At 44.7% G+C, this 15,474-nt stretch overlaps 1 protein-coding gene across 1 annotated transcript in view; it reads right to left on the bottom strand.

Annotated features, from left to right (window-relative positions):
* LOC307170895 (uncharacterized protein) overlaps window positions 1–15,474 on the bottom strand; it is a gene marked incomplete at its 3' end in the record, with an annotated part of 30,524 nt that overhangs the window by 12,358 nt on the left and 2,692 nt on the right. The gene's annotated exons all lie outside the window — the stretch shown is intronic.

The following is a 15,474-nucleotide window of genomic DNA, read 5'->3' as shown; positions in this document are numbered from 1 at the left end:
ACGAAGGTGAGGGTGAAACAGTCTTTACTTATTGAACTCAGGCAGAACAGAAACAACTATGTTAAACAACAACATGAACGACAAAGGACTGAATAGAAAAGGGAGTATATACACATGGTAAATGAGGACACTGAACCGGAACAGCTGGACTAATCAGACACCATGGCAATTAATGAGAACTAATACAGACAAGACAGAAAATTAACTAAACTGAACATATACGTGTCACTTGTCAGTTTCCCTCCTAGGTCTGACATAAAATAATAAAAAAGTGATCTCTTGGCAAAATTACTTGTGTTGCTTCCATGATTTAACCACAATGGGGGAAAAGCTTAATTTTCAAGTCTACACTAACATCTGTAAAACCGCATTTTTCCATCTTAAAAATATATCTAAATTACGTCATATGCTTTCAATGAAAAATGCGGAACAATTAGTTGATGTGTTCATGACCTCAAGGCTAGATTATTGTAATGCTATTATGGGTGGGTGCCCTGCACGCTTAATAAACAAACTACAGCTGGTCCAAAACGCAGCAGCTCGAGTTCTTACCAGAACCAGGAAGTATGACCATATTAGCCCGGTTCTGTCAACACTGCACTGGCTCCCTATTAAACATCGTATAAATTAAAAAAAATTGCTGATCACTTACAAAGCACTAAATGGTTTAGCTCCGCAGTACTTTAGCGAGCTCTTAACGCATTATAGTCCTTCCCGTCTATTGCGATCTCAAAATTCTGGCCAAAATCAAAATCGACTGCTGGCGGTAGATCCTTCTCCTATTTAGCACCAAAACTCTGGAATAGTCTTCCTAGCCTTGTTCGGGAAGCAGGTTGTGGCAAGTAGGACGAGGCCGAGGGCTGTGAGAGAACGGTGCAAGGCCGGTGGTGTGACTGATGATGAGCGATTCCTGCATGATGCACCGGTCTCATGTCTCTCACGGAGGAGCGGAAGCATAAAAGGAGGAGCGATAACAGGCCTGGACTTTATGTTGTGTTTAGTTTTTTTATGTAAGAGAGCATATTTATATCCGTGAGAGGCTGCTGTCTTTACTTTCATTTTGTGTTTATTTATTTATTAAAGTCTTTTAAATGTCCCACCTCCTTCTTCCTATAAGAAAAAAAAGTATAACACAGGTTCTCTGCACAGACCCTATGGCCAGCTTCAGCTCCATACTGGTGTGATGAATCTGATCTTCAAGCAAAAGGAACTAGATGAATATTTTAATGCTACCTATCCCAATTTGAGTTCTGACTTCTGATGCAACCTGAATCATAATGACACCGTGTTCGTACGTTGGCCAGAGGAGAACTGGCCCCACGACTGAGTCTTGTTTCTCCCAAGGTTTTTTCATCCATTCTGTCACCCGATGGAATTTGGGTTCCTTGCCACTAGCTGCGTTTCCATTACCCTTCAAATTGCGCAAATTGAAATTGCGAATTGAAAATACGCCCAATGGAAACACGTCAATTTCGCAAAAACTCACATTTATTGCAAAAAAGTTTTTCTGCTCGCATAAGGGTTTTTTTCAGGCAATCCGAAAAAGGAATATTTCGCAAAACTGCGATGGAAACAGTTTGTGCGCATTTATAGGTCAGCTGACGTAGATGACGCAGTGTGTTTAGACAGAATACGAGACAGAGTTCTTTATTAAACTCATATAAGACAAAATAATTACAGGAATAATGGATTCTAAACCTCAAATAAATGCCACAATCAAGACCTCACAGCAGAAATGAGGGAGAAACACCCAGAAACTCCTCATATGAGCCGCTCACAGTATAATAAGGGTCACACACATCTCCTTCCATTAATAACAATGGCTAATGCAGTGGCTGGGATATAGTACATAAACCTACCAACGTCCGTTATCATGGTTTTTGTATTTACTTATCGCGAGAAGAAGTTTTAGTCGCATAACATAGACCATAGACAGTATATAAACTGGACACAGCGACCCCATTGGATTCAGCGGAGAAAAGTGAAGTCAATTAGAAGCTCTCAATTAGAAGTGATGTGAGCAACCTGTCTGTCTTCTAGTAGCTGTGCCGAGAGAAATCTGAATCATTCTCTTCCGAAACTTGCAGAGACGGAGAGTGTGAGTAGGAGCTGTCCATGAGCAGGAGCAGGAGACACTTTTGCTAAGTATTCTGATTAATTACTTTGTCATTTTGCCTCCACGTCCCCCTGATTGCGTGCGAGCTTCTCCTCCTGTCCATACTGTAATCTCTCTACTGTGCGACAGAGAGTCGCGTGGTTATGACGCAATCGTTAGCCTATTTTTACAAAAACTGCTTCTACGGGGCCATAACGTACGATACAAGGTAATGGAGCCTTTTATACATTTTCGTGTTTCTTTAGAAATAAATAATGGACAAATGGAGTCTTTAAACGCCTCAGATGTAAAGTTATTCGCTGTCAAAGTGACGCAAAAATGAATGGGAGTCAATGGGATGCTAACAGCAGGTTATGGTCCGCTAGCCAATGGCGGCGCCCGGGGAAACTTCAAAATAATATGAAACCCTGCCCCCCTGGGCTAGACTTGGCTAGGCAGGCAGACTCACGACAGGAATCATCAGACAGGCAGGGTAACAACAGCATGCTGAATAATTAAACATGGCTAATAAACACACAACTGCCCTATTCTGTTTAAGAAGCCACATCATCTTACAGAAGGAGGAGCTCAGCTGTCGTTATGAAGTGTGTTTGGAGTAAATGCATGTTATTAAATGTTGTCTGTTGTTGGACTAGAGGCTCATAAATGCTTCTCATGTTTGGAAAGATGTTTGATGCGTGTTGTTTTTTCAAATGCACGTTATAAGCGACTCAAACTCACAGTGCTTTCAGAGTGAGCAGCGTTTACTGAGCCGTACATCACTGACAAGCTGCGCATTACAAATAATCACAGCATTTGCGATAAGCATTGTGATAAGCCAAATCGGTTTTCAAACAATCTGTATTCTATAAAGCACTATAGAAATAAAGGTGACTTGACTTGACATTTACCTTTTGGTTTTTGTTCTTCTTCTCTTCTCAGTTTTTCCGCTAGTTTCTGTCTCTCTTTTTCTCTTCTTAGTTTCTTCTCTTCATTCTGTCTCTCTTTTTCTCTTAGTTTCTCCTCTTTATTCTGTCTCTCCTCTTCTTCTCCTCTATGTTTCTCCTCTTCATTCTGTCTCTCCTCTTCTCCTCCTCTAGGTTTCTCTTCATTCTGTCTCTCCTCTTCTTCTCCTCTAGGTTTCTCCTCTTTATTCTGTCTCTCCTCTTCTTCTCCTCTAGGTTTCTCCTCTTTATTCTGTCTCTCCTCTTCTTCTCCTCCTCTATGTTTCTCCTCTTTATTCTGTCTCTCCTCTTCTTCTCCTCTAGGTTTCTCCTCTTCATTCTGTCTCTCCTCTTCTTCTCCTCCTCTAGGTTTCTCCTCTTCATTCTGTCTATCCTCTTCTCCTCCTCTAGGTTTCTCCTCTTCATTCGGTCTCTCCTCTTCTCCTCCTCTAGGTTTCTCCTCTTCATTCTGTCTCCCCTCTTCTTCTCCTCTATGTTTCTCCTCTTCATTCTGTCTCTCCTCTTCTTCTTCTCCTCTATGTTTCTCCTCTTCATTCTGTCTCTCCTCTTCTTCTCCTCCTCTATGTTCCTCCTCTTCATTCTGTCTCTCCTCTTCTTCTCCTCCTCTAGGTTTCTCCTCTTCATTCTGTCTCCCCTCTTCTTCTCCTCTATGTTTCTCCTCTTTATTCTGTCTCTCCTCTTCTTCTCCTCCTCTATGTTTCTCCTCTTCATTCTGTCTATCCTCTTCTTCTCCTCTAGGTTTCTCCTCTTCATTCTGTCTCTCCTCTTCTTCTTCTCCTCTGTGTTTCTCCTCTTTATTCTGTCTCTCCTCTTCTTCTCCTCTAGGTTTCTCCTCTTTATTCTGTCTCTCCTCTTCTTCTCCTCCTCTATGTTCCTCCTCTTCATTCTGTCTCTCCTCTTCTTCTCCTCTATGTTTCTCCTCTTCATTCTGTCTCTCCTCTTCTTCTCCTCCTCTAGGTTTCTCCTCTTCATTCTGTCTCCCCTCTTCTTCTCCTCTATGTCTCTCCTCTTCTTCTTCTCCTCTATGTTTCTCCTCTTCATTCTGTCTCTCCTCTTCTTCTCCTCCTCTATGTTCCTCCTCTTCATTCTGTCTCTCCTCTTCTTCTCCTCTATGTTTCTCCTCTTCATTCTGTCTCTCCTCTTCTTCTCCTCCTCTAGGTTTCTCCTCTTCATTCTGTCTCCCCTCTTCTTCTCCTCTATGTTTCTCCTCTTCATTCTGTCTCTCCTCTTCTTCTTCTCCTCTATGTTTCTCCTCTTCATTCTGTCTCTCCTCTTCTTCTCCTCCTCTATGTTCCTCCTCTTCATTCTGTCTCTCCTCTTCTTCTCCTCCTCTAGGTTTCTCCTCTTCATTCTGTCTCCCCTCTTCTTCTCCTCTATGTTTCTCCTCTTTATTCTGTCTCTCCTCTTCTTCTCCTCTATGTTTCTCCTCTTCATTCTGTCTCTCCTCTTCTTCTTCTCCTCTGTGTTTCTCCTCTTTATTCTGTCTCTCCTCTTCTTCTCCTCTAGGTTTCTCCTCTTTATTCTGTCTCTCCTCTTCTTCTCCTCTATGTTTCTCCTCTTCATTCTGTCTCTCCTCTTCTTCTCCTCCTCTATGTTCCTCCTCTTCATTCTGTCTCTCCTCTTCTTCTCCTCCTCTAGGTTTCTCCTCTTCATTCTGTCTCCCCTCTTCTTCTCCTCTATGTTTCTCCTCTTCATTCTGTCTATCCTCTTCTTCTCCTCTAGGTTTCTCCTCTTCATTCTGTCTCTCCTCTTCTTCTTCTCCTCTGTGTTTCTCCTCTTTATTCTGTCTCTCCTCTTCTTCTCCTCTAGGTTTCTCCTCTTTATTCTGTCTCTCCTCTTCTTGTCCTCCTCTAGGTTTCTCCTCTTTATTCTGTCTCTCCTCTTCTCCTCCTCTATGTTCCTCCTCTTCATTCTGTCTCTCCTCTTCTTCTCCTCTAGGTTTCTCCTCTTCATTCTGTCTCTCCTCTTCTTCTTCTCCTCTGTGTTTCTCCTCTTTATTCTGTCTCTCCTCTTCTCCTCCTCTATGTTCCTCCTCTTCATTCTGTCTCTCCTCTTCTTCTCCTCTATGTTTCTCCTCTTCATTCCGTCTCTCCTCTTCTTCTCCTCCTCTAGGTTTCTCCTCTTTATTCTGTCTCTCCTCTTCTTCTCCTCCTCTATGTTCCTCCTCTTCATTCCTTCTCTCCTCTTCTTCTCCTCCTCTAGGTTTCTCTTCATTCTGTCTCTCCTCTTCTTCTTCTCCTCTATGTTTCTCCTCTTCATTCTGTCTCTCCTCTTCTTCTTCTCCTCTTTGTTTCTCCTCTTCATTCTGTCTCTCCTCTTCTTCTCCTCCTCTATGTTTCTCCTCTTCATTCTGTCTCTCCTCTTCTCCTCCTCTATGTTCCTCCTCTTCATTCTGTCTTTCCTCTTCTTCTCCTCCTCTATGTTTCTCCTCTTCATTCTGTCTCTCCTCTTCTTCTCCTCTAGGTTTCTCCTCTTCTTCTCCTCCTCCTCTAGGTTTCTCCTCTTTATTCTGTTTCTCCTCTTCTCCTCCTCTAGGTTTCTCCTCTTTATTCTGTCTCTCATCTTCTTCTCCTCTATGTTCCTCCTCTTCATTCTGTCTCTCCTCTTCTTCTCCTCTATGTTTCTCCTCTTCATTCCGTCTCTCCTCTTCTTCTCCTCCTCTAGGTTTCTCTTCATTCTGTCTCTCCTCTTCTTCTCCTCCTCTAGGTTTCTCCTCTTTATTCTGTCTCTCCTCTTCTTCTTCTCTATGTTTCTCCTCTTCATTCTGTCTCTCCTCTTCTTCTTCTCCTCTTTGTTTCTCCTCTTCATTCTGTCTCTCCTCTTCTTCTCCTCTAGGTTTCTCCTCTTCATTCTCTCTCTCCTCTTCTTCTCCTCCTCTATGTTTCTCCTCTTCATTCTGTCTCTCCTCTTCTCCTCCTCTATGTTCCTCCTCTTCATTCTGTCTTTCCTCTTCTTCTCCTCCTCTATGTTTCTCCTCTTCATTCTGTCTCTCCTCTTCTTCTCCTCTAGGTTTCTCCTCTTCTTCTCCTCCTCCTCTAGGTTTCTCCTCTTTATTCTGTCCCTCCTCTTCTTCTCCTCTGTGTTTCTTCTCTTTATTCTGTCTCTCCTCTTCTCCTCCTCTGTGTTTCTCCTCTTCATTCTGTCTCTCCTCTTCTTGTCCTCCTCTAGGTTTCTTCTCTTTATTCTGTCTCTCCTCTTCTCCTCCTCTAGGTTTCTCCTCTTCATTCTGTCTCTCCTCTTCTCCTTCTCTATGTTTCTCCTCTTCTTGTCCTCCTCTAGGTTTCTCCTCTTCATTCTGTCTCTCTTCTTCTCCTCCTCTATGTTTCTCCTCTTCATTCTGTCTCTCCTCTTCTTGTCCTCCTCTAGGTTTCTCCTCTTCATTCTGTCTCTCCTCTTCTCTTCCTCTATGTTTCTCCTCTTCATTCTGTCTCTCGTCTTCTTGTCCTCTAGGTTTCTCCTCTTCATTCTGTCTCTCCTCTTCTTCTCCTGCTCTAGGTTTCTCTTCTTTATTCTGTCTCTCCTCTTCTTCTCCTCTGTGTTTCTCCTCTTCATTCTGTCTCTCCTCTTCTTGTCCTCCTCTAGGTTTCTTCTCTTTATTCTGTCTCTCCTCTTCTCCTCCTCTAGGTTTCTCCTCTTCATTCTGTCTCTCCTCTTCTTCTTCTCTATGTTTCTCCTCTTCATTCTGTCTCTCCTCTTCTTGTCCTCCTCTAGGTTTCTCCTCTTCATTCTGTATCTCCTCTTCTCCTCCTCTATGTTTCTCCTCTTCATTCTGTCTCTCCTCTTCTTGTCCTCCTCTAGGTTTCTCCTCTTCATTCTGTCTCTCCTCTTCTCCTCCTCTATGTTTCTCCTCTTCATTCTGTCTCTCCTCTTCTTGTCCTCCTCTAGGTTTCTCCTCTTTATTCTGTCTCTCCTCTTCTTCTCCTCTATGTTTCTCCTCTTCATTCTGTCTCTCCTCTTCTTCTCCTCTAGGTTTCTCCTCTTCATTCTGTCTCTCCTCTTCTCCTCCTCTATGTTTCTCCTCTTCATTCTGTCTCTCCTCTTCTTCTCCTCTAGGTTTCTCCTCTTTATTCTGTCTCTCCTCTTCTTCTCCTCCTCTATGTTTCTCCTCTTTATTCTGTCTCTCCTCTTCTCCTCCTCTAGGTTTCTCCTCTTCATTCTGTCTCTCCTCTTCTCCTTCTCTATGTTTCTCCTCTTCATTCTGTCTCTCCTCTTCTTGTCCTCCTCTAGGTTTCTCCTCTTCATTCTGTATCTCCTCTTCTCCTCCTCTATGTTTCTCCTCTTCATTCTGTCTCTCCTCTTCTTGTCCTCCTCTAGGTTTCTCCTCTTCATTCTGTCTCTCCTCTTCTCCTCCTCTATGTTTCTCCTCTTCATTCTGTCTCTCCTCTTCTTGTCCTCCTCTAGGTTTCTCCTCTTTATTCTGTCTCTCCTCTTCTTCTCCTCTATGTTTCTCCTCTTCATTCTGTCTCTCCTCTTCTTCTCCTCTAGGTTTCTCCTCTTCATTCTGTCTCTCCTCTTCTTCTCCTCCTCTAGGTTTCTCCTCTTTATTCTGTCTCTCCTCTTCTCCTCCTCTAGGTTTCTCCTCTTTATTCTGTCTCTCCTCTTCTCCTCCTCTATGTTTCTCCTCTTCATTCTGTCTCTCCTCTTCTTGTCCTCCTCTAGGTTTCTCCTCTTCATTCAGTCTCTCCTCTTCTCCTCTTCTATGTTTCTCCTCTTCATTCTGTCTCTCCTCTTCTCCTTCTCTATGTTTCTCCTCTTCATTCTGTCTCTCCTCTTCTTGTCCTCCTCTAGGTTTCTCCTCTTCATTCTGTCTCTCCTCTTCTCCTCCTCTATGTTTCTCCTCTTTATTCTGTCTCTCCTCTTCTTGTCCTCTAGGTTTCTCCTCTTCATTCTGTCTCTCCTCTTCTTCTCCTGCTCTAGGTTTCTCCTCTTTATTCTGTCTCTCCTCTTCTTCTTCTCTAGGTTTCTCCTCTTCATTCTGTCTCTCCTCTTCTTCTCCTCCTCTAGGTTTCTCCTCTTTATTCTGTCTCTCCTCTTCTCCTCCTCTAGGTTTCTCCTCTTCATTCTGTCTCTCCTCTTCTTGTCCTCCTCTAGGTTTCTCCTCTTTATTTTGTCTCTCCTCTTCTTCTCCTCTATGTTTCTCCTCTTCATTCGGTCTCTCCTCTTCTTCTCCTCCTCTAGGTTTCTCCTCTTTATTCTGTCTTTCCTCTTCTTCTCCTCTATGTTTCTCCTCTTTATTCTGTCTCTCCTCTTCTTCTCCTCTAGGTTTCTCCTCTTTATTCTGTCTCTCCTCTTCTTCTCCTCTATGTTTCTCCACTTCATTCGGTCTCTCCTCTTCTTCTTCTCCTCTATGTTTGTCCTCTTCATTCTGTCTCTCCTCTTCTCCTCCTCCTCTAGGTTTCTCCTCTTTATTCTGTCTCTCCTCTCCTCCTCCTCTAGGTTTCTCCTCTTTATTTTGTCTTTCCTCTTCTTCTCCTCTAGGTTTCTCCTCTTTATTCTGTCTCTCCTCTTCTTCTCCTCTATGTTTCTCCACTTCATTCGGTCTCTCCTCTTCTTCTCCTCCTCTATGTTTGTCCTCTTCATTCTGTCTCTCCTCTTCTCCTCCTCCTCTAGGTTTCTCCTCTTTATTCTGTCTCTCCTCTCCTCCTCCTCTAGGTTTCTCCTCTTTATTTTGTCTCTTCTCTTCTTCTCCTCTATGTTTCTCCTCTTCATTCGGTCTCTCCTCTTCTTCTCCTCCTCTAGGTTTCTCCTCTTTATTCTGTCTTTCCTCTTCTTCTCCTCTATGTTTCTCTTCTTTATTCTGTCTTTCCTCTTCTTCTCCTCTATGTTTCTCTTCTTTATTCTGTCTTTCCTCTTCTTCTCCTCTATATTTCTCTTCTTTATTCTGTCTTTCCTCTTCTTCTCCTCTATGTTTCTCCTCTTTATTCTGTCTCTCCTCTTCTTCTCCTCTATGTTCCTCCTCTTCATTCTGTCTCTCCTCTTCTTCTCCTCTATGTTTCTCCTCTTCATTCTGTCTCTCCTCTTCTCCTCCTCTAGGTTTCTCCTCTTCATTCTGTCTCTCCTCTTCTTCTCCTCTATGTTTCTCCTCTTCATTCTGTCTCTCCTCTTCTTCTCCTCTATGTTTTTCCTCTCGAAACTGTCTCTCCTCTTCTTCTCCTCTATGTTTTTCCTCTCGAAACTGTCTCTCCTCTTCTTCTCCTCTATGTTTCTCCTCTTCATTCTGTCTCTCCTCTTCTTCTCCTCTATGTTTTTCCTCTCGAAACTGTCTCTCCTCTTTTTCTCCTCTATGTTTTTCCTCTCGAAACGGTCTCTCCTCTTCTTCTCCTCTATGTTTTTCCTCTCGAAACTGTCTCTCCTCTTCTTCTCCTCTATGTTTTTCCTCTCGAAACTGTCTCTCCTCTTCTTCTCCTCTATGTTTCTCCTCTTCTTTCTGTCTCTCCTCTTCTTCTCCTCTATGTTTTTCCTCTTCTCCTGTCTCTGTCTCTCCTGTCTGTCTCTCCTCTTCTTCTCCTCTATGTTTCTCCTCTTCTCCTGTCTCTGTCTCTCCTGTCTGTCTCTCCTCTTCTTCTCTTCTTAGTTTTTCCTCTTGATTCTGTCTCTCTGCTTCTTCTCTTCGCAGTTTCTCCTCTTCTTCTCTTACCAGGTTTTCCGCTCGTTTCTGTTTTTTAGATTCCACTTGTTCACCTTTTATCTGATTTTGCTTTTTCGCCTCAAGTTCTGTGTCTTTTCTTGAACCTAAAAAAAATATTGAAGTGTAAGTGTTTTACATTTAAAATGCTTCTTCATTTATTCAAAACAATTTGTTGTTGTACAATAGTGGGGATTCCCATAAAGCAACCGTTTGAAGAGAACATCGCTGAGCAAGTAAAGACGGGATTACACTACCTAAAATTTATAAACTGAACAGATATTATAATATTAGGCCAACTTAGGAAAATATGTGCCCTCCCGACAAATGTACTTGTGTGTTGTGCGTCAAGTAAAGTGCATTTGTCTTTGGTTTATGGTGGGAAGACACAGCCATACTGTTAACCCGGATAAGTTGAATTTACTTACATTTTTAAGGGCAACCAGTTTCCTCATTTTTTTAAAGTAATGTGAACTTAAAAATTCAACTGTGCGTAACCGTTGGTTGGACAGAGTCCAACTCCATACCGAGAAAACAGACGGTCTTTTCTCAGTTGACCCGGAACCCCAGATGGTTGAGGTGCCTGAGCACCAGGTCCCAGTGCTCGCATAACTGACCCCGAGAGTTAGCTAGAATGAGCCAGTCATCGAGATAGTTCAAGATGTGAATGCCAACCTGAGCAGGGTAGGGGTAGCATCCATGACTTTGGTAAAGCAGTGGGGAGACAGGGACAGCCCAAAGCCTTGTACTGATATGCTCGACCCTCAAAATCAAAACGCAGGAACGGTCTGTGTCAGAGTAAAATCGAGACATCAAAGTACACGTCCTTCAGGTCTATTGCTGTCAAGCAGACAGGTGAGTATAATGTAACTGAAGTCTATTATGAACAGAAGCACGGAAACCAGCAGATGTAAATGGTGAGTTGAACACAATGAAGATAGTGGAATGGAACTTAGCTGATGAATAACAGTATTGTCCTTCATAGGTAGAGAACGAAACGAGGCTGATGACAGACGTGGTTGAAAGTCACTGACAATATTAGCAGGTTCGTGGAACGGGATCGGAAGACGAGGATGGCAGGTAAGTAGAACAGGTAAGGATCGAGGTAGAGTCTGTGTGTCCATGGAAAGACGAGATCAGACAATGAAGAGTGGTGCAAGTGAATGTATATAGTGAACAGGTGACGAGGTACAGGTGTGGTGATTAGTAATCAGGGGAGAGTGAAAGTGGGTGGAGTCTGTAGATCTGGTGGAGCCGTGACAATTGCTGCATTTAAAAAACATTGCAGATGTTTCCCTCTCCCCCCTCACAACATTTTTAACACATTGTTAGCATTAATTTGAATTTTGATAGCATGAATTAGTATGTTTTAACACATTGTTAGCATGATTTAACACATTGCTAATATGAATTAATATGTTTTAACATATAGCTAGGATTAATTAACATGTTGATAACATGTTTTAGACTGTTAACATGCATTTAACAATACTAGACGTGTATGTTTTAGCATGTTGTTAACATTAGTTGATAACATTAATACATGTTGATACAATTAGCACATTGTTAACATGAATTAACATGTTGCTAACATGATTTAGTACATTGCTAGCATGAGCTAGCATGTTGCTAGCATGTTTTAGCATGATAACAGGATTTAACACATTGCTAACATGAGTTAGCATGTTGCCAATATGTTTTAGCACATTGCTTACATGTTTTAACACATTGCTAGCATGAACTGGCATGTTGCTAGTATGTTCGGATGTTAGTGTATGTCAGTATCCAAAACCATAGTGGATGTTATCGAGTGCACTCATTCAATCTCATAATGCACAACACTAATGAGTGTCCAACTGATGTACACTCAACGGCTAGAGAATACTCATAATGCACTAAGTTTCAAATTTTTGCTAATCACAGTTGTTGTCGTTGTTTCCGCTTCGGCTGATGACACTGTGCTTATGTACATACTGATATGTTATTATGCTGTTGTGCTGCCCTGTATTATTCAGAGAAACCAGCTATTCTGATCCGAATACGTCTATTCACAGTTGTTGAATGTGATATTATGATATTTCTATTTCTATACTGTAATATTATCTATTTTGGACACGGCAACTGCAGTGTTACTCTCCGGCCGAGACGGGGCTACGTTACACCTTTCAAAGCACAGGATGTTTCTCTGCCCGCTTCTCTGCTGAGCTGTCATCCCTGCGTGATGCTGACACTCAGAGCGCTGTTTGCCCTGTCAGGGCTTTGTGGATGTATGTGAATCGCGCAGCCGCCTTCCTTTAGTCGGGCCAGCTTTTCGTGTGCTTTGGTTGCTGTACTAAGGGAAAGACATGAACTGTCTCAAAACAGAGAGTTTCTCGTTGGAATGTGGATGCTGTAGCGCTGGCTAACGCGTGCCAGAGGAAGGTTTGTCCCCCTAACATATGGGCTCTTTTGACGAGGACTTTTGCCCCTTCGTGGGCCTGTTCTAGAGGTATGTCTATCCAGGATTTATGTCTTGCTGTTGGCTAGTCTTCTCAGAACACCTTCACCAGATTTTACAATCTGGATGTATCATCTGTGGTGTCTCAAGGGCTTTCGGTGAGTTCCTTACTGATGTATTGTGAACTATTCTAGCCGTACGCAGTGGTTACCACTATTCTGTTGACTCTGTGTATATGGCTACTAGTGCTTAATACAGTTGTTACCGCTACCGCCGTTGACACTGTGTTTACTTTCAAGCTTGAGTGCTTATTGTGTTGTGTCTGCCCTGGTTCAGTGCAACCTTTGCTTTCATTGTGTTTGTAAATGCAAATTTTGATAGGGTCAGAGCTGATGTCTCATTGGTCTAATTCCGCCTATTAGATGCAAGCACTTGTAGCAGCACGGCTATTGGCTGACTGTCTTGTCTCTTCTATGGCTGTGTAGCTTGGCCCCTTTTTCTCAGGGCTTATCTTGTCTACTCTCACAGTGGGATTTTATACAGTTCCCGCAGCGTCATAGCTGACGCAATGTAGAAGTTACCGCTCTCGAAAGGGAACGTCTCCGGTTACTATCGTAACCTCGGTTTCCTGAAAGGCAGGAACGAGACATTGCGTTAGCTGCCGTGTTCGCTGTTCGATCAGCTGTGCAAGCGTTCAGTCGTGATTCTGATGCAATTGTCACGTCCATGTATTTTATACTGCCCAGTATTTGCATCAGTATTTGCATACTTCACAACAATTGGCCAGCTGTTCTAAGCTGGGGTTAGCCCATAAGATTTCAACAAAAGTGGAGAAGGGAGGAGTTCCCGTAGCATTAGCTACGCAATGTCTCGTTCCCGCCTCTCAGAGAACGTCTCGGTTACATAGGGTAACCCTTGTTCCCTTAGTACAACGTGGTTGTCACCCGGCCCGAACTCTAGGCACGATTTGTCGACCGAAAATGCTTGCAGGTCCCCTACCCTCTTGACAGAGGCCAATGCAGCCAGCAGAAAAGTCTTCATGGAGAGAAGCTTTAAGTCTGCTGATTGCAACGGCTCCACCAGGGAAAGTATGGAGGGTACCATTTAGGGTATGGTATGGAGGGTATGGAGGGGGGATTTAATCATCTCGCCCCCCTAAGGAATCTGATGACCAGGTCATGCTTTCCTACTGTTTTGCCATCTATGTGGTCGTGATATGCTGAAATAGCGGCAGCATGTACTTCGAGGGTGGAGGGAGACAGCCTTCACTCCAACCCTTGCTGCAAGAAGGAAAGCACTGACCCTATTGAACATCTTTGGGGGTCCTCTCTGCGAGAGGAACACCATTCGATGAACAGGTTCCACTTCAAGGCATACGCACATCTTGCAGACGGCGCTCGCACAGAAGTGATGGTGTTAAGTACCTCTGGGGGTAAGTCACTTAGAACCTCAGTGTTCTGTCCAGGGACCAGACATGGAGTTTCCAGAGGATCGGATGTGGGTGCCATAGGGTGCCCCATCTCTGAGTCAGAAGGTCCTTCCTCAGAGGAATGGGCCAGGGAGGGACTGTCACGAGGAGCATGAGTTCTGGGAACCAGGTCCAGGTGGGCCAATAGGGAGCTACCAGAAGGACCTGCTCCTTGTTCTCTCTGACTTTGCACAGTGTCTGTGCAAGTAGGCTCACTGGGGGAAACGCATATTTGCGGATGCTCCAGGGCCAGCTGTGAGCCAGTGCGTCCGTGCCGAGTGTTCCCTCGGTCAGGGAGTAAAACAGCTGGCAGTGGGAGGTCTCTGAGGAGGCAAACAGTTCTACCTGAGCCTCCCCGAACTCTCTCCAAATCAGCTGAACCGTCTGGGGGTGGAGTCGCCATTCTCCCGGGAGAACAGCTTGTGACAGCTCGTTGGCCACACGGTTGAGCACACCGGGGACATATATGGCTCGAAGCGACCTCAGATGCTTCTGACTCCAGAGGAGGAGATGGCAGGCGAGTTGCGACATGTGATGGGAGACCACCTTGACGGTTGATGTACGCAACAGTCGCAGTGTTGTCCGTACGGACCTGCATGTCTCTGCCCTGTAACAGCCTCTTTAAGTGGCTCAGAACGAGACGTACTGCTAGCAACTCGAGGCAGTTGATGTGCTAATGCCCGTCCACACCCCTGACACTGCATGCCCATTGTACATGGCACCCCAGCTGGTGGCAGAGCCATCTGTGAATAATACAGCATGCCTGGACACATGTTCCAAGGGGACTCCTGCCCGCAGGAACGAGGGGTCTGACCACGGGCTGAAGGTCTGGCGGCACGCTGGTGTGATTGTCACCTGGTTAGTGCCACGGTGCCACGCCCATCTCAGGACTCGGCCGTGAAGCCAGTGCTGAAGCGGTCTCATATGGAGCATCCCGAGTGGAGTTACCGTTGCCATATGCCCCAGGAGCCTCTGAAAGAATTTCAGTGGGACCGCCGTCATGCTTTTGAATGTGTTCCAGCAGTTCAGCACCGACTGAGCACGTTGCTCTGTGAGGCGCATTGTCTGTGCGACTGAATCCAACTCCATATCGAGAAAAGAGATCCTCTGCACGGGGGCGAGTTTGCTCTTTTCCCAGTTGACCTGAAAGCCCAGCTGGCTGAGGTGCCTGTGTTCACATAACTGTTCTCGAGAGTGTGCTAGTATGAGCCAGTCGTCGAGATAGTTAATATGAACGCCCTGTTCTCTCATGGGAACAAGGGCCCCCTCCGTGACTTTTGTGAAGACACAGGGAGACAGGGACATCCTGAAGGGCAGGACCTTGTACTCATATGCTCGACCCTCGAACGCAAAGTGCAGAAATGGCCTGTGTCAAGGAAGAATCGAGACATGAAAGTACACGTCCTTCAGGTTGATCGCTGCAAACCAATCTTGGGGACAGATGTATTCGAAAATGCGTTTCTGCATGAGCATTTTGAACGGTAGCTTGTGGAGGCTCCAATTCAAAACTCGCAGGTCCAAGATCGGTCATGACCCATCACCTTTCTTGGGCACAATGAAGTAGGGACTGTAGTGCCCTGACCTCATATCGGCTGGAGGGACCGGCTCTATCGCGTCCTTTGCCAGTAGGACTGCAATCTCCACCTTCAAGACATGGGCATCGGCTGCTCTCAATTTAGTGGAGTGGATGGCCCGAAACTTGGGGGGACGCCGGGCGAACTGAATCGCATAGCCAAGCCTGATGGTCCAAATGAGCCAGCGAGACGGACTGGGAAGCGCTAACCAGGCTCGCAGAGACCGTACAAGCGGGACCAGAGGGATTGTAGGCGTACCCAGAGTGGGGCAGCGAGGTGGACTCGGCTCTCTCTGGGAGGCGGCCTGTAG

The sequence above is a fragment of the Squalius cephalus genome, assembly GCF_949319135.1.
Source record: "Squalius cephalus genome assembly, chromosome: 14".
Lineage (NCBI taxonomy): Eukaryota > Metazoa > Chordata > Actinopteri > Cypriniformes > Leuciscidae > Squalius > Squalius cephalus.
Note: the sequence above shows the minus strand (reverse complement) of the source record. Positions and strands in the feature narration are given on the sequence as shown.